The sequence below is a fragment of the Ahaetulla prasina genome, chromosome 1 (assembly GCF_028640845.1).
Source record: "Ahaetulla prasina isolate Xishuangbanna chromosome 1, ASM2864084v1, whole genome shotgun sequence".
Lineage (NCBI taxonomy): Eukaryota > Metazoa > Chordata > Lepidosauria > Squamata > Colubridae > Ahaetulla > Ahaetulla prasina.
Genome location: NC_080539.1, coordinates 287,455,386 through 287,481,337, shown reverse-complemented (window position 1 = coordinate 287,481,337; position 25,952 = coordinate 287,455,386). Strand labels below are relative to the sequence as shown.

Sequence of the window (25,952 nt, the reverse complement as noted above, 5' to 3'; positions counted from 1 at the left end):
GTGGCTGTAATGGAGGGGGTAATGTGTGGGCGTGGCCAACTTTTTTTTACTTTTAAAAGCATTTTTTCTACAACCTCTTCAGCCGAAGAGGTTGTAAAAAAATGCTTTTAAAAGGCTCCTCAGATGATCCCATCTGAGTTGCCTAATCGTCAGAGGCTTTTCTTTTCTTTTAAAAGTATTTTTTTTTGCCTTTAAAAGAAAAAAAGCCTCTGACGATCAAGCAACTCAGCTGGGATCGTCAGAGGAGCCTTCTAAAAGCATTTTTTTACAACCTCTGATGATCGCGCGGCTCAGCTGGGCATGGTGGGGGGGGGCAGGGATTTTTGCTACTGATTATCCGAACCACCTGCTATCATCGCTACCAGATTAGGTGATCCCGTCCAAACCAGGAGCATTTCACCCCTGGTCTATTCCCAGGACATTAATTCATATGTATTATACAATCCTCGAACCCAGCACTTCTTACTTGTAAATCCAAGAGCAAGGTTCAAACACTGCTAACTGCCAGGATAGTTAATAGAATATAGAATTCTTTATTGGCCAAGTGTGATTGGACACACAAGGAATTTGTCTTTGGTGTATATGCTCTCAGTGTACATAAGGAGAATAAAATACATTCATCAAGAATAAAAAGCTACAACATTTAATGATAGTCAAGGTTACTAATAAGCTACCAAATCATACTAGGAAACAAATAAAAACAATATAAATTGAAAGATACAAGCGACATGGTTATAGTAATAAGTGGGAAGATATAGATACTAATAAGGAAGAGAAGAATAATAGTAATACAGTCTTAGTAAGTTATTTCACAGTTTTGTGGGAATTAGTGGTTAAGCAGAGTGATGGAATTTGGGAAAAAACTGTCCTTGTGTCTAGCTGTTCTGGTGTGCAGTGCCCTATAGTGTCTTTTTGAGGGTAGAAGTTGAAACAATTTATGCCCAGGATGTGAGGGGTCTATAAATATTTTCACAGCCCTCTTTTTGACTCGTGCAGTATACAGATCCTCAGTGGAAGGCAGGTTGGTAGCAATTGTTTTTTCTGCAATTCTAATTATCCGTTGAAGTCTTTGTCTGTCTTGTATGAGTTCAAGTTGTCCTCCAAGGATGCTAACACATTCTATTTTTAAAAAATTAAAACAGGAGATTAAACTGAGCCCAGAAGTAAATGGGCAGCCACTTACATTTTTATAGAGTGGATGTAACACACTGTATTTCCCAGCTACCGTAAGCAACTTTCTGCTGTATTCTACATGAAATGGAATTTCTAAATGACATTTAAAACCAGACCTTTGTAAAGTGTTTAGAAGTAACTGGAACATCAGAAATTCAAACAGAAATTCAGACAGAAAGCAAGCCTGCTTCTCCTAAACTGGGCTACAATTACTAAACCAGTCAAAACAGCAAGCCTTCTTGTTTCAATAGGTGAGTTTAAACACCACTGAGCACGGTGGCACAGTGGCTAGAGTGCAGTACTACAGGCTACTTCTGCTGATTGCCAGCTGCCAGCAGTTTGGCAGATCGAATTTCACCAGGCTCAAGGTTGATTCAGCCTTCGATCCTTCCAAGGTGGATAAAATGAGAACCCAGATTGTTGGGGGCAATATGCTCTGTAAACCGCTTAGAGAGGGCTATAAAGCACCGTGAAGCGGTATATAAGTCTAAGTGCTATTGCTATTGCTATTGCTATACCAAACTATTAATTTCACCAGTGGCAGTGCAGTCTCCTTCATTAAAGGTGAGCTTCCATTCAAATTGGCAGGTTCTTCACAGGCCTGTCAAACTGATGACCTACGGGCCAGATGTGCCACTTGCAGGCCATACCCACCCTGGTTCCGCAAAAGCAAAAAAAAAATGTTGCAATACATCACAATGTATCACCTGACACGATCAGGTTTTACACCCATGCTCTATTCACAAGATTTAGCTCTGTGTGTGTGTTCCAAAATAATTCCCTCTCACTTTGAAGCACTCTTGCTATAAACAGTATTGTTTTATTTATCAATGATTAAGAACTATTAATACGTGGGCTTTTATACAATGTATGTATTTTAAAAATTTACAGCATACATTTGTTTTTATAAATATGTAAGCATTCATTACACAATGGAAGTAGAGATGTTAGATTATTGGATTAAATCAGGCCGCGGGAAGTCTGCACCAAGTGGATTTCCCTTTCCTTTACTTCTCTCTTATTACCTTGAGGTGAGGATCCTCAGCTGGACTCCATTTCCAATGTGTTCTGTCTCAGCATCACTAGTCCCTTCATTAAATGTCTCCCGGCATTCTTTCCACCGCAGATGTTCAACATCTTAGTACCTAGTTTGGCAAAAAAAAAGGAGCTTCCATTTTAATGCTCATGTTGAATTGTCAGTCTTGGCCACAGGTAGAAAGAAGCTTAGAGGGAAAAAAAATCAAAGCAGATCGTGGATGCTGGGAGGGAGAAGGATCAAAGAAATTAAGAAAGCAAGCTTTGTAAATGAAGAAAAGCCAAGAGTATCCTAGAAACAGATTAAGGAAATGAGAGAAGAGAAGCCATGTCCTGCATAAAAAGCAAACCATCCAAACAGGCACCACCCTTTGTGCCATTCCAAGCATATTTACACAAAAGTGCTTAGAAGCAAGCTGGAAACAGCACAACCCTGAAAAAATAATTAAGAAATGAAGTCTACTATTTGGTGGCATCTGTCCCAAAAGGGAACAAAGTGTCCTTTGTGAAGTCTCCAGAAGGCCTTCCAGGGCTTGAGCTGTATCCATGGCCTCCTCTGGAATTCTCCCCAAAGCAAGACTTCATTGTTCCTGTTCACTCCAACAACCGCATGCAGGGATGAAAATCCCAAGAGGTTTCAAAAAATTACTGATCTGCCAGGCTTGGCTGCTTTTTTCTCAGGACATGAATCAACTTTATTGCAGTGAACAAAGAACTATTGGGGTTACTGAGATGCAGGCAGTATCAGCAAGTCTAAGCAGGGTGAAAGGGTATACAAATACTTTCAACAGCATGATGATAAGTTTTGCTACTGCAAAAGCGACTGGAGTTTTTAAAAATTAGACCATACACAGCAAAGCAAAAACTACTGAATAGGCATTTCATAGACTCACTGGGGAATGCCAACAAATTTTTAAAAAACCCACAAAACATACAACCTTAAATATTTGGAATTTCAGTTTACTAGGAAAGAAAGGTAGTTGGATGGGAGAGCTTTTTTATGTGATACATTTTCCTTGATGGATTGGATCTTGTCAAACTCCTACGAGTCACAACACAGAACAATTCCCCAGTGAAAATCTTCCAGAGAGGGCCTAGAGAAGAAAATAAAATAAAGTCTTTCCAAAAATTTAAGGTACGTTTTCAGTTTACAATATTGGCACAGTAAAATAGAAAGAACAACAAATGAAAATAAAATCACTTCCCCCCATCATCTTCTAAATTTCATTTACAGATTCCTAGAATCGGATATTTTCTTTGAAGGCAGGATGGATAATGTGCGACCTAGAGCTGCTAAACTTCAACTTTCAGACACCTAAGCAATGTTAGGTGATGGTAAGACTGCTGGTAGGCAGAATTCAGCAGTCTAGAAAGTACAGGTTTCCTGTAAAGCAGGGATGTCCAAACTTGGCAACTTTAAGACTTGTGGACTTCAACTCCCAGCAAAGCTGGCTGAGGAATTCTGGGAATTGAAGTCCACAAGTCTTAAAGTTGCCAGGTTTGGACACCTCTGCTGTAAAGACTTCCATTTTTAAAAGATTTTTTTTGGGGTGTGTGTGTGTGGAAGAGATGAGGAAGGCAAAGCCTGTATACATTCAAAAATAATTCTTTCAAGTTAATTGTGACTCAAGCCCAAGCACTCCCTTTATATTCATCAACAATAAAGTGAATCATGGAGATAACAACAACAATGTGAAAGAATTGGAGGAGAGGCATAATTAAAATAGAACTGAAGAATCAGTAAGAATTATCATAAGGTACTGGCTATACCATGAAGACCTGCACAAAATCTTGCTCACAATTGATGCATAAATGTGGCTTTCAGCAAATTCACCTTATTTCCTAAAATAAGCAGAACAGTGTCCAAAATGTAGAAGAAAAGCAGCAGAGAAAATTATTCAAAATAAGAAAGCATTTGTTTTCTATTGACAACTGGCAAGTTATGCTCCTAGGGAATCTTTCTTTGTGTAAACCCATCAAGCAAATTATTCAGACTCTGGGGATGGTTAATATCAAATGATCTACTACTCTGGAAGCTCGCATTTTTCTGATTTGCTTCTTGTTCAGAAAGGTGTAATTCCCCAAAGATACAAAGTTTTCATAAGGTAAGTAAAACAGCTCATGCATATCATACGTTAATAACACAGGATGAAGGTTCAATTTAAAAGCTTTAGAGGAACTGAGTACTCAACTTTTTTCACAGTTTGTTTTACTGTTTTCCTTTCGACCTTTATTGTCATCAGCCCAGAGATCTCTAATTACTAGTATCCTAGTTCAGTAGTAGTGAATTACACTTATGATAAATTAATAATCATTGAAATACATTATGACAATACAATCAAATGGTATTCTTTTTTCAAAGGGAAATCACAGCTTTTCCCCACCTTTTCTTCCCACCTAGAATATGACTCATAATCCTTTCCAGACCAATAAGCTCATATGGTGTTTATGCTTTTCTCCGTGTCCATACATATAAATGGAAAAGGCTCAGCATAATCAACACATTAAAAAGAGATGGCAGATTGGCAAAAGTACCACTTTCATTCTGTCACCATCAGTTCTGCAGAGCAACAGATGAACACAAGCTAATGAATGAAATTCTCAGGGAAATCAGCAGCATTTTGTAACACATGGCGAAAGTCTCCCCAGCGTATTCATCTTCCAGAGTCTATTTTATGGCTTATCCATCAACTAACACAGGAAAAAAGGGGAAAAAGTGTCTTGAGAATAAGCTGATGTCAGATATCATTCTAGAACATATAGTTGTAGAATTACTATGGGGGGGGAGGAGGCGAATCTGCTCTTAAATATAACAATAAAAACAACAAATGAGATATTTGAAACCACTAGGCAATCAGGCAGCTGGAAATTATTCACAGCAGGAATAAAACAAAAGCAGGAAATAACAAATCTAAAAATTCAGAGGTGAATTATTGTTCTTTTATAGCCTTTCCAAGTGCCATGATGGCTTCTAACGCCATAGTAAATCCAATCCCATAACACATTCCTTGGTTCTATGCATGCAGCTTTAAAAGAAAAAGAAGTTATCTAGAAAAGGAGGAAATGATGCAAAACTGCTCAAAGCCTATATGTCCACTTTACATAATTGCCAGATGGACTAGTAACAACAACAACAAAACCTTTACATGTGATGCAATGCAGAACAAACCATAATATGAAAAGGTTTACTTCAGTAGAGAGCAGTGGTGGGTTGCTACCGGTTTGCCCCAGATCGGGGAAACTGGTAGCGGCAGCGGTGGGAGGCTCTGCCCACCCACCCAGATGCTTCTGCGCTTCTGCGAACGCGCGAGCGCCCACGAGCGAACTAGTAGCGATGGGTTTTGAAACCCGCCCCAGGTGAGAGGATATTTTGTATAAGCCAAGGATTGCACTTTTAACACTGTTCAAATAAAAATATAAGATGAGAACCTAGTCGTGCATCAAAATTCCACAATCATCAAAGGCAGTGTGATTTCTTCAAACGAAATGAAACACAAAATAGAAGCTCTAGCTAGGTTTAAAGGTTAAAACTCTCCTGTAATCAACTTCAATCGTGGAGGGCTTTTTGTATGAGCAATACATACAAATAAAAGATCTGGTGTGTGTATCAGTTTCATTATAGTTACTACTATTGGTACTGTATGTCCTTTGTGATAAAGTAGAAATACATTGTATCTGGCCAAAAACAACATGAGAACAAAGGAGAAAAAGCAGAAGAGGAGAAATGGGACAACATGCCAACCTCTGAATATTAAGGTAAGTGGAGAATGGGGAGATAGATATATGTGCACAAGCACTTGCACAATTTGAAGTCAACTAGCCTCAGCAGAGTTGCCTCCAGCTTCCCTCAGGCAAAGTGCCTACTAAGCCTGCCTTGTCCTTTCTCAGAAGTGTAGATTATGTTTGAAAATTCTCAGCTACAATGGGCAAAATGATAAGAACTGAAGAAAACCTGAAGTATGCTTTTTGGAGCAGGGAAACTTTTGAGTTTCCCAGTATAGAAAAAAGAAAGCTTCCAGGGCTGAAGGGACTCTTGAGACAGCCAAAGAATGTTGAAAGTATGTATATACAATTATGAACAAAGAATAAGAAGATCCTGCTAGGAAGCTACATTATTGTGCTCTCAAAATGCACATAATGCTAAGAATCTCAAGGCAACATAAAATCTTCTAAGCAGAGATGTTGAAACTCAAGTCTGCGCAACCATCATCCCATAAATCTGCAACAGTTTAATTCTAAGTCTGATACATAAGTATACAATCTATGCAATAAAGAAAGTAGTCTGTACAAACTCTGAATTACGTTTCTTCACAGAGCCTTGCACCGAAAACAAATCCATAAACCACTCCTCTCAATGGTTTGTTTGTTCATCAAAAGACACACTTAGTAATATAGTTATTAAGTATAATAAGATAGTTTATTTCATCGCAGTTTATTCAATGCAGGGGGATGCAGCGGCTCAGTGGCTATGACGCCGGGGTTGTCGATCAGAAAGGTCGGCAGTTCGAATCCCTAGCGCTGCATAAAAGAGTGAGTTCCCTTTACTTGTCCCAGCTTCTGCCAACCTAGCAGTTCGAAAGCACATAAAAATGCAAGTAGAAAAATAGGGACCACTTCGGTGGGAAGGTAACAGCACTCCATGCGCCTTCAGTGTTTAGTCATGCCGGCCACATGACCACGGAGACATCTTTGGACAGCACTGGCTCTTTAGCTTTGAAACGGAGATGAGCACTGCCCCTAGAGTGGGGAATGATTAGCAGGTATGTGCGAGGGTAACCTTTACCTTTATCTGGAGATAGCATAACACAACAGACTGAGCCACAAAGTACTCAGTCACATTTCAGCTCAGGAGGTGCCATGAATCATGGAAGTTATGTATGGAAGCTATGTGTCAAAAAGGAAGTTATGTATTAAAGAAAAGGAGAGCAATGGATTGATGCAGATTGAAAAGATGACAAAATTCAGCAGGCCATTCTCGACAGAAGAATCTCATTACCATCAGTGGAGTAAGTCCACTGTAGAGGTTCGCTCAGACACAGGCAATTCAACAAATGGGCCAAGAAGTTGGATTATAGGCTATGATATGGTATAAAGAAATCATCAGCCAATTTTGGGGGGCTGCAGGTTTGATGCTGTACACAACCATTTCTTCCACATGTTCACATATGAAATGCAATAGGATAGCAAGTGTCTGATTAGAAACACAAGCTTGAAACAGATCTGAGAGATACAGTCATAACAACCCAGTTGGAGGCAGCAAAAATGCAGCTGTTCCCCAAACAACTCATGGACTCTGCTGGGGATTTGCGTGTATTTGCACCTCAAAAGCTCTCAAAATCATCTTTACAAATGATGTGTAACAGTGAATGTCTTTGGAAAGGTAGCATGTGAGCCAATCATCGGTATGTCACCAACAATAACATCTTCCGGGATGAGCCAGAATTATTATTTGTTATTCTAGTCCAACACTCCCTTGCCACCCCCATCCCCCCAAGCTTTCCTTGAACTCCTTCATCTGAAAACTGTCACAGTTCCTGAGAATATCAAATTCTGGGATCAGGGAATATGACAATATTAACAGAACTGCTTCCCAAAGTCCCTGATGCTTTTTATTAATTTAGAGTCCTATGAATATCAATTAAAAATTTAAGAGAGCAGTATAAAATATTTGCTTCTTTAAAAAAAATGGGTAGACTTCATTCATTAGAGTCAATCTTATTTTTCCCACATAAAGTTTGATCATATTTATATAAATAAACATATTTAAAGAAAATAAAAGAACAAAGTTATATTTTCTTAATAGTTTAATCACCAAACTGGACTAACAAGTTGATATTTAGGCATCCTTACAAAATACTACTAAAGTAGTATATCTGAATTACTACACATTAGTCCTATGAGTAGATTTATTGCCAAAATTTCTTCCTGTAGCTCAGAGTTGAGGATGTTGCTGAAATATAGCCTCAAGATATTGCTCAACTACAATTCCCAACACTCCTCACTGTTGTTTATAGTAGCAAGCATTGCCAGGGGTTGTGCTATCAACATCTAAAAGGGCCCAAGTTTCATACCCAAATTCAACTGATGTGGTTATATATGCTGAGTTTTGCTTATGTAAATCTGTAATGGCATGGATTATAAATCCACAACTATTACCAAGGCATGTGTGTAGAGAATAGCTTGAAGTCATCAAACATGTGTCACAGGTCCCCAACTGAAATTCCAGTTTTAACACTTTAGATGGTCATTTTTACAACTTAATTTGATGAATAGAATAGAATAGAATAGAATAGAATTTTTTATTGGCCAAGTGTGATTGGACAAACAAGGAATTTGTCTTGGTGCATATGCTCTCAGTATACATAAAAGAAAAGATACCTTCATCAAGGTACAATATTTACAACACAAAAGATGGTCAATATATCAATATAAATCATAAGGATTGCCAGCAACAAAGTTATAGTCATACAGTCATAAGTGGAAAGAGATTGGTAATGGGAACAATGAGAAGATTAATAGTAGTGCAGATTTAGTAAATAGTTTGACAGTGTTGAGGGAATTATTTGTTTAGCAGAGTGATGGCCTTCGGGAAAAAACTGTTCTTGCGTCTAATTGTTCTGGTGTGCAGTGCTCTATAGCGTCGTTTTGAGGGTATGAGTTGAAACAGTTTATGTCCTGGGTGTGAGGGATCTGTAAATATTTTCATGGCCCTCTTCTTGATTCGTGCAGTATACAGGTCCTCAATGGAAGGCAGGTTGGTAGCAATTATTTTTTCTGCAGTTCTAATTATCCTCTGAAGTCTGTGTCTTTCTTGTTGGGTTGCAGAACCGAACCAGACAGTTATAGAGGTGCAAATGAGACTCATGAAGAGGGGATGGGAATCACCAAGGGTGTGTGCTGTACAAGATGTTGCTGCAAAAGATCAACAGTGATCTCAGAATAAGACAGCTTTACTGAAAATAATTAGATTTGTGGTTAGATCAGTCAATTTTTCTTTTTCTTTTTGCATATGCTACTCCTCCTGCCTGCAAGCATCAAGTGATGCTTATTACATTACTTTTCTGAACAGCTGTAGTGGAATTGAACAATTTTAATTTCCATCTCAAGAGTAGTGAATGAGGGCAGTGACAGTGTGCATTTTACTGGCTGATCATATGTTAATTCCATTTTCTGGAAAATATATCAGAATGGGGTGCCCATGAAAAGACAACAAGCTTTAAGAATCGGGTCATATCATTAATCTCTAAAATACTATGATTCACTAGCTGATAACAAACATTGACAGACAGCATTGCACAAGTCTCTACTGTTGTAGTATAACAAAACCGAGTACTCAAATGTAGGTTTTCAAGTACTCTTCTTTAGTTTTTAATCAATGTGAAGTTCTATACTGGGGCTATTATCCTATTTTTCTCCTACATCTCGATTTCAATTATAAAAATTTAAAGACAAAAAGTCCTAAAAATCAATAGATACATATTTTAAAGGTGAGTTTTATACTCAACTTAAGAAAATCTATTGGTTTTGAATTCTGAAGATGGGGCAGATATAAAAGCATTATCTACTGCCAATAGTTGGTGGAATTCATTTTACTATGTATTTTATAAATTTTATAAAGGCCAAGTATTTCTTCTTTACCGTGTCACTGCTAACGACCCAAGAAATGGACTCAGAATGATTATCTGGAGCCTTTCCAGAGGCCAGATAAGCAAGCAGTCTAAGGTTCCGATCTTTCCCCTTTGTTCCCAGCAAATCACGCATATGTTTAAGTGAATCAGCTCCATTTTTCACTAAACCAATTACATTATGTCCAAAGTCTAAAGAGCTGTGATTCTTTTACTGTACAGTCAGTCTAAATACAGCAACTTTTGAAATCACGCCTTGAAACCTATTGTAAATAAGCTACAGTTTGTTATAAACCCATTGTAAATGAGCTACAGTTCTCCAAGTTAGATATTAAACTGTGGCTTATTTAAAAGTGGTAGCAGATGCTTCCAATGCCCCCCTTCCTCAGCGTGAAGGAGAAGAGCAAAGGAACAGGCTTGTTTATATAGTATAAAACTATGTTTTCTGTTCTTTCTGAATGTGGCCAGTCAAATGTTCTGTGAGAAATAAATAAAGCAAGATGGAGATTTGCCACTCTGTTGTTTGGCCCTTACTGCTGCATCTGCTAATATACCACCGTTCATCCCTTAGCAAGAGCAATCCAACATGGAGTTCACAGCTAGCTATTGATTATCTTGTTAACAAATATCCAGCTGTTTCAGCCATTTCTTTAACTGTGCATCTTCTTCCTAAATTTTACAAGTGACTATCAGATGTGGCATTGCATTCCATCCTCTTTACTCAGGTAAATTTCTTATAAAATTATTTATGTCTTGCATTAAGATAAATGCTAGTGAAGATAATTTTCCTTAATCCAGAAAGAAAAGCTTTTTTTTCCTGATAGTGGAAAAGGTGGATAGTCAGAATTAAAATATACCTCTAATGAAAATAAGATTTGTTTGGCAGCAATGACAAGCACCCAATCAAATTCACTTTCAAACTAGCTTTTTTATTGAATTCTCTCTGCAATAAAATATACTGTAATTTTAAAAATAGGGAGGGAAAAATAAAGTTCATGCAAAACCTGATAGACCTTTTGATAGACCTTCAGGAATTATTTAGAAAATAAAGAAAGAGATGTGTAACTATCCTATCGACTATATCATCTGTTCATTTAAGGCAGGGGTCTCCAACCTTAGTAACTTTAAGGTTTGTGGACTTCAACTCTTAGAGTTCCTCAGCCAGCTTTGCTGTATTGAATCATATTGTATTGAAGTTGACATGAGAATATGACATATGCTTGGTTTATAAATATATTGTTATTCTCTTTTCTGCATTCTTTTCAGTGATGCAAAGAAAGTCCAGGCTGCCAGGCTTCATTCCTCAATGTGCAGATTAAAGCCCAGAAGCAAGGAAGACACCCAGTTTAGCTGAAAGTTTTCTCCTGGCAATCAGGAGAAATGTGGCAGAAAATTGTTAGAGACAACAACCTCATGCCTTTTATCATAAATCATCAGAACTATAGCTGTATATGTTGCATATGTTTTTAGACGTTTTCTGAAGATGGTTGGTAATCTTAGATAAATTTAAATGCTATGAAATTAATTCTAACATCAGCGATGCCATTCTGTTCTCAATTTGACTGGTAGGTAGTATGGAGATAACAAATAAAACAAAATGGTTTCTATAAATTTGATGTCTCTTGATCTACTTGAGTTGCACTAACTATCTCAGATCTTAGCACTACATTCAATTTTCCTACATCTCATAAAATACCTGAAAGCAGAAATACAAGTAATGATCTACAGTTACATGCATAATTGTAAATATGTATTCTTAACTGCAGAAGGTATAGTGTTCAATTTTCTACCTTGTACAGTATAAGGTGTTCACTTAGAGATTCACTGAAATTTACAATTCTACTAAATGTAGAAGAGCTGCATGCAAAAGAGCCTACACTTTCGCATGCAGCTCTTCTAAATTGTGCTTTTTTTCACAATATTTTTCTAGTCATCACCATGGAAATGTTCTATTATTTGACTCCATGTCAGATTCATGACCTTTGAAAAATATTTGGGTGGCCACGCTAAAATCCTGGAATAACTTGGTTGAAACTTTTAGCAAACTCAAATCAAATTCCAAATTAATTAATAGTCAAAAGCCATTTTCACCATTCCCTTTCTTTTATCATTTCCTTCTACCTTACCACTGGACAGAAAAGCAGTTATTTAGATTCCATTATTTACATACATATGTACTTCTGCACCATTTTCTTCTACTATCACAACTTTGTTTCCTTTGCAGTTATCGTGAATTCCCTAAAGTACAATAAAAGCATAATTAAATGGCAAAATCCATATTGCCTAAATATAGTTATTATATCTACTCAAGTAGTATGGAAGCTTCTGAATTGTTAAGAACTCTCTCTCAAGCAAGATGGTAAATAAAGCAAAAAGTTAAAATCTGAACTTGACAGATGTTCTAGCTACCTCTTTTTGGTTTTTGAAGAGATATGGGAAAGTACAGCTATGTAAATTACATCCTATTAAATGGTCAATTTCAGCTTATATCGGAATAGTCTTCAATTCTGCCAGGGAGATGAAATATGTATATAAAACTGATCAACCATTATTTCAAAATATAAAATCTAGCTATTAAATTCTAACCTGTCTTCATTCTATTCTATTCAATTCAAACCTTTATTGTCAATGCATAACATGTGTACAATGAGATTGGATAAGCCTCCCTTAGTACAGCCCCCCCAAACACAAAATACATCTCAGTAACTCATAAGTGAAAGAAAGAAAGAAAAAACCCTAACCCAATAGATCACAATCCTATATACATATATGTGCATAACATTACATTATATTATATTGCACAGTGTAGACATGTTACACCAGGGGTGAAATGCTCCTGGTTCGAACCGAATCGCCCAATCCAGTAGCAATGGTGGCAGGTGGTTTGGAGAACTGGTAGCAAAAATCCCTGCCCCTCCCCCATGCCCAGCTGAGCCGTGCTATCATCAGAGATTTTTTTAAAAAACTTTTAAAAGCATTTTTTCTGTGGCCGAAAAAATGCTTTTAAAAGTAATAAAAAAGCCTCTGATGATTGTGCGGCTCAGCTGGGATTGTCAGAGGCTTTTAAAAGCATTTTTTCTACAACCTCTTTAGCCGAAGAGGTTGTAGAAAAAATGCTTTTAAAAGTTAAAAAAAAAAGTTGGCCACGCCCACCAAGTGATATTTTTCCCCTCCCCCCACCAAGCCATGCCCACAGAACCAGTAGTAACAAATTTTACATTTCACCACTTTGTTAAACGTTGTGCTGGCCCTGCAAGTCTATCATACTAAATAGTTATGGTGGTATGTTGCATTCAGAAGTCTGACAGCCCATGGATAGAAGCTATTTTTCAGCCTGTTCGTTTTGCTGGCTATGCTTCTATATCTCCGGCCGGATGGTAGGAGAGTAAAGAAGTGCTGACCAGGGTGTGAATGGATTTTCCTCACCCTGCTAAGACATCAAGTCCTAGCGAGTTCATCTAGTGAAGTCAGGGGACAGCCCGTGATATTTTGTCCTGTACTCATCACCCTTTGTAATGTCTTTCTATCCGCGGCTGTCAAGCCAACATACCATACTGTAATGCAACACACAAATTACTGATTTCAGCTGAATCTGGCACATCTTAATTCTCCAGACTGAACCAACAAGAAACAGCATTTCATTGTCCAATCATCAATAATTACTTGATTTTAAATGTGTTACTATTTATTGCTTCATAAGAAAGCCTTCTATCAAAACTAGAAAATTGAAAAATGCCACGGCAAAACATATTTTATGGAGCAGGTTACCTGTTTTGGAATACTTGCAGAACCTTTGGAAACAATCAATGAATCTCTATTAATTTGAGTTCAGGTATCTCATTTACTATTTTCAGATATGCTGGGCAGATTTCAGTTTGTCTCCCTTTATACTAAGAGATCACAGTACATTTCTTAGGCTGTTCGGACGGGAAACAGAAGATATTACTGATTAAGCACATGTATACTTATCTAGATCCATTTCAGTTTAGCATCAGGCATATTTCTGGAACCAAAAGAGCTCTGGTCTTCTCTATGCCAAGAACTAGAGTGGAAATTATATGCCTTATGGTTTGCTGGACATTTTGGCAGTGTGTAATACCACTGTGAGATACCACTGACTATGCATCCTTCTGTTCTGCTGGCAGGGATATATCTGGAATGTACTATTCTGGAGTGCCAGTCTTTCTTTACTTTAATACATGTTAATGAAATTCCATATACAAAGCATGTCACTGTTCAAGCTCAAATTTAACAGGTCTACAAGTATGACACGATTCCAAAGTATGATTTTTTAAAAACATAAACATTCATAGATTCTTTTACATTATTTTCTAAATAGTTACAATGAAGCTATTATCATTCTCTTCAGCTAAGAGGTCTTATCATTTATAAACCCTTTTTAATATATCCAAAACAATCCTCACTTTTGTCAATCATCTGTTTATCAACAAACCAAAGATCCTCCAGCAATATATTAAGATATCACCTTACACCCTTCTTTCTTTCTTTCTTTCTTTCTTTCTTTCTTTCTTTCTTTCTTTCTCTCTCTCTCTCTCTCTTTTTCTCTTTCTTTCTTTCTTTTCCTTTCCTTTCTTTCTTCATGCCTTTATTGTTTTTACAAATAACTAAAGGCAGCAAACATATCCATCATACCTTTCTCTTCCTATTTGTCCCAGAACAATAACCCAGTGAGGTGAGTTGGGTTGAGAGAGAATGATTGGCCCAAAACCACACAGCTGGCTTTCATGGCTAAAGTGGAACTAGAACTCATGGTCTCCTGCTTTCTAGCCTGATGACTTAACCACTAAAACAAAGTGGTCTCCATTATGGTGATTGGGAATGAATTTATCTAACACTATCTGACTAAATGACCTAGGGATTGAAAGATTACAAAATAATCCAAACAAGAAGATGAAGATGACAAAAAAGTATATTTCTGTTTAATTAAATTTAGCCTTGTTCTTTTTTTATGTGTAAAGTTTTTTATTTTTAAAGCATATTAAAATGAAAGACAAAACATACAACATTTATATAGATATTACTGTTTAGCAGCTATTCAAAACAGTCTTTTCCTATTATTTACAAATATTTTAATTCTAACTTACTCTACTTTTATTTATCTACCATTCCTATTTTCTAACCATTATAATATTCTGTGTCCTCTTTTTCTTTAATTTCTTTTGTAAGTTTGTCCATTTCTGCACATTCTAATATTTTTTAAATTAGTTCTTCCTCTGTTGGTGGATTTTCATTCTTCCAATTTTGGGCATAGGCTATATGTGCTGCTGTTAATATATGGACTATTAAATATTGCGTATCGTTTGTATAATTTTCTGTTGGAATCCCTAATAAAAATAAAATAAAGCCTTGTTCTTATGATCCTAGTTTTACTCCTGAGGTAGATTCCAAAATATGAAGGTGGAAAACGTATCTCTGATGACTGTGCAATTAATGTGTGGTGTCTCTTTGAGATCAACTTTCTTTACAGCATTTAAAAACCAAATAGATAATTAGGATATATATACATGGCTGAAGTGTATATATATATATATTTCAATGTATATATTTCATGGCTGAAATATATATATATATTTCAGCCATGGATCTGAAGTGCACTGACAAAATACGTGGGTGGCATACAACTTCATTTTTATTTAATATCAAGGAAACTATTAAAGATAGTACGTTGTATAAGGATTGTTTTATTGAAGAATAATTCAAACCAGGCAGATATCCCCTTAGTTAATTAAGATGGAGATATATGTATCTGCATATTGGAAGAAAGATTCAAGTTCTCTTAAATCCTTTTTAAAAATATGTTTTGCAGTGTTCTTGGATTTAGTTTTTCATGTGGTAATCCACAGGGTAACTGAGTACCTTTGATGCTTTGGGATTTGTCAAGTGCATCAGCTGTACTTTTTATCAAGAAAAGCAACCAAACTTATATTAATGCTGTAAAAAGAAAAATCACAAGAAGAGTTGGCCCAAAACATAGTAGAATTCATATAATTTTGTTAGCTTTGTGTGGGTTGCTAGTTTACAAAGTATTTGTGGTACTTTTTAGAACCCTAAAAGGTCCAAAATTCCTAAAGGATTGCCATACATTAGACTAACTTTCCAGTTTGTCTAAGATCAGAAATAAGTTCTTATCTGTGTTCCACCAAGATTAAACACATGACTGATAAACATGAGACGTGTATTGATCCAACAACTCTCTCCATTTTCTCAGGATATAAGCAAGAATCAGATAAATGTTATTACACAGTGCAATGGACACCACAGATATGGTATTTTACAAAATAGTATCAGGTCCAGCACATACCCAAGCAACCATGTCCACAAAGAAAAACCCCAACTTGGTGTCTCATATTTTGGTGCAAAGAAGAATGCATCTGAGAAGTCCCAAAGTATTCCATAGTTGCAGATTTTAAAAAAAAATCTTTTGCAGTTTCCAATTATGACAGGGAAAAATAAAGTTATAGCAAGCCCAAGCAGACTGGTAAGGATGCAAGGGAATGTGTTTCAGAGATATTCAATAAATACAGTTCTTTAATATAATTGCTTCTCTCCAACTCTATTCTAATTGTATTTATTACGGTGGAAAAGCAAAAGGCTGGAGTTCGCTCAAAGATGTAAATGTCTGGTATTAGTCAGTTGCTAATGGAAGGACCACATTGTTTTATTCTGAGCAGGAAGCACATGCTGGCTTGGAAAAAGACCAGTCCAACTTCTTAAGCGTATCTGTTCAAAAACAACCAATGGATGTAAACTTATTTTTAGCAAGTTCTTGCCTTTTTAAATACATTACAATGATAAAGCCCAGCATGCTGAATATGCATTCAGAGACAGACAAGTGTGAATTCTTTTAAATAGGCAGCTGAAAAGAATAAAGGATTTATCGTAAGGAAGAATTGCTGCAAATTTGGTACATTTACTAGGCATTGTGCTGGCATGTACCATTAATTGAGTTACCACCAACTTGCATAAACCGTTTGTGCATATAAACATATTCAGAGATTGCTCCTTTCTGCATTCAGATATGCCCCGGATGAAAAGGCTCCTACTCAGTGAAAAGAATTCTCTAGTCTACATCTTTGAGTGCCTTGTTCAATTAAACCTGCAGAATCCATGAGCAGATAACTGACGCTTACATTTCCTACTGCGTAGATTTTTGGGTATGGAGTCTTGATGTTTGTCATCCTTTTCACTAACATAAAAGCACGGATGCCTTTGTTCAAATCAAAGCACATATTAGCTGGAAAGGGACAAAACAATTCTAATAAGTAATAGCAGGCTGAGAATGTTTGCACTGAGGTCAGAGCGTGCTCCATCCTTTCTCTGATGCATTCTGAAAAGATGGCTAAGAAAATGCCAAATAAATCACATCTTAAAATCTCCATACTTTCTAGAAAGTTTGCAGAGCTCAAAAGATTACATTAAAAGATAGTGCACCCAATAAAACATTGCAGTTATATATAACACAGAAAGCATTTCCTAAATTATCACAGATTAATCCTTAGAGCAGGGAAGTAATGCTGAGTAATAGTAACTTGTCTAATGAGCTCATGGAAGAGGTGAGGTAATTCCAAGTTTGCAGCTCTTGCTCTAATGATATCAAATGCAAATGCTAACACTGTGAAATATACACACAGACTCCTCCTACCAGGCAAATGAGCTTCTTGACTGATTTGGAACCTGTTCAAAATTTGCTTGATAATTAGTTCCAATACTTAAGTTTATGAATGCCAAACTTAAGCAACTTGATTCATACAGTATGAGTTCAATATTTGAACTCATTAGTTATAAATATATCTTGGGCAAACATTATTCTTGAATCATTAAGTTGGCCCTTCATTCAACCGTACTGGGAATTACAACTAACAAGGGCTGAGTACTGCTGTTCAGCTGACATGGATCTAGATGTCCACTTTATCAATATGTTAGGAGGAAGGGAGACCATGCGACGTCCTGTAGTTTTCCTCAAGCAACTGCAGACTGCAAATTCCCAGGGACATTTGCCTGCCTTTGAAGCTATGATCTTAAACAAAAATTTTGACACATGAAGTTCCTTTACATTTGGTTCTATCATTGGCAGAAATCAATCTATTATAATCACCGGTTCTTTAAAATATAGGGTAAAAGCTGGATGATTATTTGCTTGTTTTAAAAAAACTAGTAACTGAATTTGGGAACTATGTACTGCACCATTGAATGTGACCCATTCCATGTTCACTGTATGTTTTTGTTCATAGCACTTTTGTCAGCAGTTTTACTGTTCTTAAGTGAGCCTCAGCTTAATGTTATAGATCAAGCTACATGATAAATGATCTTACCCAATATCTTCACAAAAAAATTAAGTCACTAACTCATCTAGTATTAGGTCACTAACTCACCTAGACTGTTAATTAGCTCCTCCTTGCAATATGTTTTTGAACACCAGCCACCTTTCAGAACAGTGGAACTCCCCCCGCCCCCCAGACCCTGAATGTCAAGTTACATGAATTCAGCTTTGCTGTGTGACAAAATTGGCTGGCAAACAGCAATAACCTTTTCATGGGTATTATGAAAGATGGCTGTAGATTGTGCTGATGCTCCAATCAGATATTTCATACACTCAAGCATACCCTACTCCAAATTGGGATTCCAAGGCAAGATAGATAAAGATACAGTGACAGGACAGAAACAAAAAAGATAATAATTAAGAGCAACAGCATCTTTGCACACTGTCAGAGGCAGTTCAGGATAGGACTCATTCATTAGTTCAGTTGCTACTGCAGTTAAATGGTACTATAGTTGGTACTGCAGTTTTAATTCTTGGGAATAAAAAAAACAACAACCCATAAATCACCAAGAGGATAGGTCTTTAAGATACTGCAAGCACACTTACTCTGCTCTATAGAATCATTGATCATTATGAGGATGGAATAAACTACTACAAATCCATATCCCTGCATTGTGTATTCATTCATAAGTCTATTCCATTTTTGTATTAATCTGTATTTTTTTAAATAAAAATGCATAAATGTGTTCATAAAAATGTTCAAAAACTGAATCCCACTGAGGGAAGAACTTCACTTGTTCACAGGCGATTTTTGTGATTCTTTACAAACTTCCGCTGGTTGCAGAGAGGACAAAACTATTTTTGTCTGTTTTTCTATCCAACTCCAATCTGCTACTGAACTGTATGAAAAAATTGCAAAGAGAAAAGCAAAGAAAGGGCAAAAAAGACAGATTGTATCCACACAACCCCTGCTTTCTGTTGGCGGAAATTTCTGGGTGTATTTATGTCAAGGAATGCCCTTTAAGTATCAATAAAACTATTCAATCCATGATCTCTTTTTCTTAAAATGCATACTACTAAATGCATTTGAGTGCTTTAAGACTAGAACTACACAGAAAAATTTAGAAAAGGTGAAATCTTGACAACTTTGATTGCAGGTAAGGTCAATTCTCTCTGGACTTGATGAAAATTAAACACTGCACTACCTTTATTATAAATGTTATATTCCATACAGACATGTTCAATTCATGACATCATTGACCATATAATAAAAAAGATAGAACTCTTGTACTGCAAAGATTTTTTTCCTTATAACTAAAACCATCTTTGAGGTCATTATGGATAATCATTTCATCTAAAAGTAGTGAAAACTGTTGTTCAAAAATGTTCCTGAAGAATTGATTCTGAAATATATGAACTGAATGACCATTTCTTAGTTCCTCAGAGGCCTTCTCCATTCACTGATTGATTGATTGCAATTTATATGTCATTTCAATTTAAATAGGACTCTAAGTAGCTTATATTTTTCAAGAATAAAATTAAAATAATAATTATCAATGCAATAAGTCCCAAATAGCATAGTTTGATGGATGCCTTCTTACAGGTCTTTCCATGAAATGAATTTTACTCACAGTTGTTTGCTTTATCTTAGAAAAAGCACACTTTTTTGAGCAGGCTCCCCAGATACAAATTTTATCACCTCTTCTGATGGACAAGGGGAGCTAAAGTCAAACACAGCAGGAGGGCACTAGTTAGGAGTGCATTATGGACAATTGCCATATTGCCTTGGCCAAGAGATGATTTCTGTCTCCAAAAGCTAGTTTAGTGGAGAAGGGATTAGAAGGGCAATCTGAGAAAATCTCCTTTTCATCTCAGTTTTAAGCATTAGGGCATTCTTTTGTCAAAGCAATATAAAAACTTGGCAAAACCTTTTGGAATAAAACAAAGTCCCAAAAGACAGTAAGATGTACTTCTGTTGCCACCTTAATGAACACGGGGAAATGTGTGAGCTTTGAGACAAATGCAGAGGTCCCTACAATCAATAATCCAATTTAATTTCTCAAGGACAGTCATTCATACAAGCCTATATGAAACACGAAACACACTCCATTTTTTCAGAATAAAGCCTCTCTATCATCAAAAAATCCCTAACCTTCATGTACATTTTTTTCTACTTCTCTTTTTTGTAAAAATAAAAATGGGGGGCTGTTAAAAGTCTTAATTTGACTGTTTTTCCCCCCACTTCAGATCTAAAAGAGGCAAGGATCTGGATTGGGCATGATTGCTCTATACCTGTCCTGTATCTATTGGTTGCTCTTAAGTTAGACCTTTTCCTGAGTTTGCACATTAACCAAAGAAGCTTCGAAAATATATGCTCAAGTTAAGGAGGCATTAAAGAGAATGTTGCCATCCGTTTCATTCAAACACTATTTTTGATTCTGTATTTTCCAGAATCAGGATGCAAGTCTGTTAACAACCAGCCAATAACAAATGAGGATGCATATATCAGATTAGTGGTATCCTTGCTTGTTTCAGATGCAAAGAGTAGGTATCTCTATCTTCTACTCTTTTTAAATATGGAACAGAAAGATTCTGTTAACCCTGGAGGTCATCTTTTACTTTGGATCTTCAGGGCTGCCACACTCGGTGGATGGGCATGCGGTGGGAAACGGGAGGGGGGTTGGATGGAGACAGGGTGAGATGTATAACCATAACAACATTCTTTTTCCTGGGAATCAAGGACGTTCTGCCTGCACCTGGATAGGCATGACTGGGAAACAACTCCAGTTGGGACGGTGACCTGATTGGGCCATGTGATGGACATGTGGGTGCAGGAAAAGGGACTTTGACTTTCCTTTGGGTGGGGAAAACCCGGGGCCCTTTCAGATTCGGATTTTCCCAGATGTGCCAATATGACATCTTTAATAAAATGGAACTTTGAGGAAAATGCCTGCCTTGCAGTTTTATTTCTGTTGGAGGTGTTACTTGGAACCCTGTCAGAAACTGTACTATACAGTGACAATATTATATGTCATTGTTATCTGTTATCCAAGAAATGGCTGATACCTTGGCCTAGAAAATTTGTACCCAAATAAAAGTATTTATACAGCTAGGACAAAGATATTTGAATAAATAAAATTCAGAACACAATAAAACTGCATTTTCACACATATCAATCAGATGACATTAACTTTCAAGGATGGGGAACAAAAGCAGAACAGAAATTTCTGTGACTACTGGGAATATATATGTCAACCCTGAAGCCACAGTGAGGCCGGGGAGCTGTGGGAACGGGAGGGGGGAGGTAGAGATAGCTGGGGGAATGTGTAGCCAAAATAACATTCTTCCCATGGAAGCCAAGGACACTCCACCAGGTGTTGGAAAGGCATGGACCAAAGCCTGCTGGAGATGGGGCTGTGACCTGATTGGACCATATGATGGTCATGTGACCTGTGGGCAAGAACTTTGGGATTTGATTTGGGTGGGGAAAACCTCTGACCCTTCAGAGTCGGGTTTTCCCCAGCTGTGCCATTATGACATTTTTAATCAAATCATACTTTGAGGAGCCTCCAGGACTCAGAGTTTTGATTGCATACTTGGAACCCTGACAATATTATAAACAATATCCAAAAGAAACAATCTAGTAGGTCCAGGCACTTGAGCAGGCTGAAGAGGACAAGGAGATGACTTTAAGTGCTTATTGGAAAACAAGAAATGTTAGAGGCTAATCTACTTTATGAATGAGGCTTAGACCATGCATGGCAGGGCTTCTCACCTGTTATGGTGCAGTGACTCCCTAAAATGATAAAACAAATCTGGGTAATTCCCCTCAATAAATAAAATTAATTATTTCATTAGAGTAGGCAAAAATAAACATATCACCTACTTTTAATAATTACATTTCAACCTATATCTCAAAGAAAACAATAGAATAGAATAGAATAGAATAGAATAGAATAGAATAGAATAGAATAGAATAGAATAGAATTTTTTATTGGCCAAGTGTGATTGGACACACAAGGAATTTGTCTTGGTTCATATGCTCTCAGTGTACATAAAAGAAAAGATATGTTCATCAAGGTATATTATCAAGATAAGTTCATCAATGATAAGAACATCAAGATGCAGCACTTTCCTGAACACACAAATGTGGCATCCCAAATTCAGCACATTGGCACACACAAAAGGGAAAAGATCCACACACACAGCAAAGTGAAATCAGGATGTTTTCCACCAATGGAGCTGCACATTCCAAAAGACATGTTCACAAAGGATCAATACAATTTCCTTATAAAAACTACCAGCCTCAATACCCCAATTTTATAGCTACCTACTTCCATGCTTTCAAATAAACTACCTCCTTTTCAAGCAGTCTGTCCAATATAACTCTTTCTGCAATCCTGGCTCAAAACAGAACCACATTTTATCGGAAGGAAGAAGGAAGGAAGGAAGGAAGGAAGGAAGGAAGGAAGGAAGGAAGGAAGGAAGGAAGGAAGGAAGGAAAGAAAGAAAGAAAGAAAGAGACAGACACTGGGACTTCACCCAGAACTCTGGGTAGCTCCTGCTTCTTTGCATTCATCATATTTTGGCATCAAACTAGGAGGTCTACTTGAAAAATAGTGCGAGGAAGATACTCTCTGGCAATGCTCCATTCATTGTCTCATGATTCCATTTTTAAGAAATGCTTAAAATGTTTCGTGAGCCAAACTGCCCTTGCCTAAATTGTAACACAGTCTTTTTTATAATTGTATCAAATTATAATTCATTCTGCATTCAGGAAAATTCATCTCACCTCCCTTTCTGCCCACATATCTTGCTTTGATCTTCTACATTCTGTTCTGAAAACTAGAAATAGTTTTCTGATGATAACATGTTTATTTAATTAATCAATGTCTTAGTTGACAGATGTGTGTTCTTTCCTAGGGCTGGAAAGTAACGGAAGGGAGGTTTAGTCAGCCTGCAAGAAAACACAGTAGGCAAGCTTATTTGCTATCATCAATGACTAGACTTGTTCACATGGGCCCCTTTATTCAGGAAAAGAAGCTAAGAATATCTCAGGACTATCTGTTAGTATACTTCAATCAGAAGGAATAGTCAAATGAAGAGATTGAACCAACATTTATGTGCTGGTACACTCATCTCACAGCCACTGCTGTTGAGTTTCCTTTTTATATCTGTCTACAGCTGAATTGCTCTAAAATGTGTGGAGGAGTCTGGTAAAAGCTACTGTGAGTTTTTGTGCAAGCAATCTTTTTCTTTTCCTTTAAAGGTCATATCTAAAAACAAGCATTAAAGAAAATGCCCATGTTTACAAATTTAATTCACAATGTGGAAACTTTTCTTCTATCAAAAAGCACTTAAGAGAATCAAAGAGAGGAACAAGACAAAAGATTTTAATTTTCATGTAAGTGATAGGCTAAACAATTTAAAATTCTTTTCTTTGAATTTTACAGATAACAGGCACATGCAAGAAAATACTGTGTCTCATCTATTTGGCGTCTGTATGATTGAGCATTTGAAGTGCTATAAAAGGTGTATGGAACAACTGTGTTAAGCACAATCGCATTTGGATTAAGAATAGCAAGTGGATTTGATGGAATGTGGATAAGATAAAAAAGAAGTGAATGCAGCTGCCAAAGCAGACAGCACAGAGGAAAGACCATAATCCACATCCTATAGCTCACCCTTCCACATTGTTTATTTTAACTTACTGAAAATCAGCAGCAGCTGAAAATGTGGCCTGCAGTTCAAGTTGGCCACAATATTTGTGATTGTTTTGCGGCCACAGATCACTAACACTCTCATTTCTACTTAATATCATTATATTAGTTAAAAATATATAATTCATCTAAATATATAGTTAAATAAGAAATCATATAAAAATATCTTATTTGTATGCCTTGTTGGCCATTGGTCAAGAATGACAGACAATAGACATAATGTTGCAGTTTCTGGAAGAATTGCTTGGTTCCTGAAACTCTAAATCGCAGATGTCAAACTCATGGCGTCACGTTGCCATCACGTGATGCTTCACGATATTTTCCCCCTTTGCAGAGCTGGGATGGGCATGGCCTACATGTGACACCTCCAGCCCGTGGGCCATTAGTTTCACACCCCTTTCTTTAAATGGAAACCTGGCATTGCCATTAATTTTCAACATTTTCAAACATACACCATTTAGGTCAATGGGAGGTACCCATGTATGAAGGTTTTTTTTATGAGTGGTTATTCTAATAGACATTCATTCAAAACATCCCTTATTAATATAGGTGCAAATCAGTGATACCTGATTCAGAAGCCTTCAATTATTATTAGCGGGTGGCTTATCCAGGTTGACAGAAGTAAACAGTATTCAGGGCATCTGCAATGCAAATTTGCTAAAATATTCAAATCAAAGCATGTTCTGTTTTCTCTGAGAAAACTTCAAGCAGTTGCCTTGAAATAGGAAGTACCAACTCTGCTCTTCTTAAATAAGTAGCATCCATAGAAAGGAATTAAATTCAACTGTTCCAGTTTGCTTTACAACACAACACCATGCAATCATGGGTTTTGTTCTCATTCTCCAAAGAAGGATAGCACCCTCCTTTGTTTTGCTGTAGGAGGCAAAAGCTAATACATGCAAAAATGTGTTAAAATAAGAGCTAGTAATTTATCAATTGAACTACAGTGCACTACTTCTTAGTATAAAATCCAACTATGAATTCAAGAATGAGCATACTTGCATTTTTAATGTACAAGACGGAATGTAAAAGCCCATACTTTAACCAAATAGGTCTCCAATACACAATCCTGTTAGATTAAAACTACTGGATTTAATTTGGGTAAAAAAATACAACATACATATATTTATTTATTTATTTATTTATTAAATTTTTATACCGCCCTTTTCCCAAAGGACTCAGGGCGGTGTAGAGCAAAAGATAAAAAACACAAAAATATACAATTAAAACAACAATTTAAAACTGAGTATATTAGAAAAAATGGCCAACATTTAAAAATTTAAAATTTAAAATTATGAACCCTCAAATAATAAAACCCCAGTTAAAAATTTAAAAATATTATGCCAGTCCCGCTTGAATAAATAAGTGCGTTTTCAGCTCACGGCGAAAGGTCCGAAGATCAGGCACTTGACGTAGTCCAGGAGGAAGTTCGTTCCAGAGCGTAGGAGCTCCCACAGAGAAGGCCCTGCCCCTGGGGGCCGCCAGCCGACATTGTTTGGCGGACGGCACCCTGAGAAGACCCTCTCTGTGAGAGCGTACGGGTCGGTGGGAGGCATGAGGTAACAGCAGGCGGTCCCATAAGTACCCGGGCCCTAAGCCATGGAGCGCTTTGAAGGTGGTGACCAAAATCTTAAAGCGCACCCGAAAGACCACAGGAAGCCAGTGCAAGCCGCGCAGGATTGGTGTTACATGGGAGCAACGAGTTGCTCCCACTATTACCCGCGCAGCTGCATTCTGGACTAGCTGCAGCCTCTGGGTGCACTTCAAGGGCAGCCCCATGTAGAGAGCATTGCAATAATCCAAACGGGAAGTGACAAGAGCGTGAGTGACCGTGCATAAGGCATCCCGGTCAAGGAAGGGGCGCAACTGGCGGACCAAGCATACTTGGTAAAAAGCCCTCCTGGAGACGGCTGCCAAATGATCTTCAAACGACAGCCGCCCATCCAGGAGGACGCCCAAGTTGCGCACCCTTTCCATTGGGGCCAATAACTCGCCCCCGACAGCCAGCTGCGGCTGCAGCTGGCTGTACCGGGGTGCCGGCATCCACAGCCAAATTATTATTATTATTATTTTAAATTATAAACACATAAACTTTCTTCTTGAGATCACTACTAAATT

At 37.2% G+C, this 25,952-nt stretch overlaps 1 protein-coding gene across 1 annotated transcript in view; it reads right to left on the bottom strand.

Annotated features, from left to right (window-relative positions):
• Window positions 1-342: 342 nt before the first annotated feature.
• The window catches only part of LOC131187516 (uncharacterized), a 121,258-nt gene continuing 95,648 nt past the window's right edge, over window positions 343-25,952 (bottom strand). The window contains exons 7-8 of the mRNA XM_058161895.1: window positions 2,199-3,302; window positions 343-1,119 (exon numbers count right to left, since the gene is read on the bottom strand). The gene's annotated coding sequence lies outside the window, so the exon portion shown is untranslated. The remainder of the gene's footprint in view (window positions 1,120-2,198; window positions 3,303-25,952) is intronic.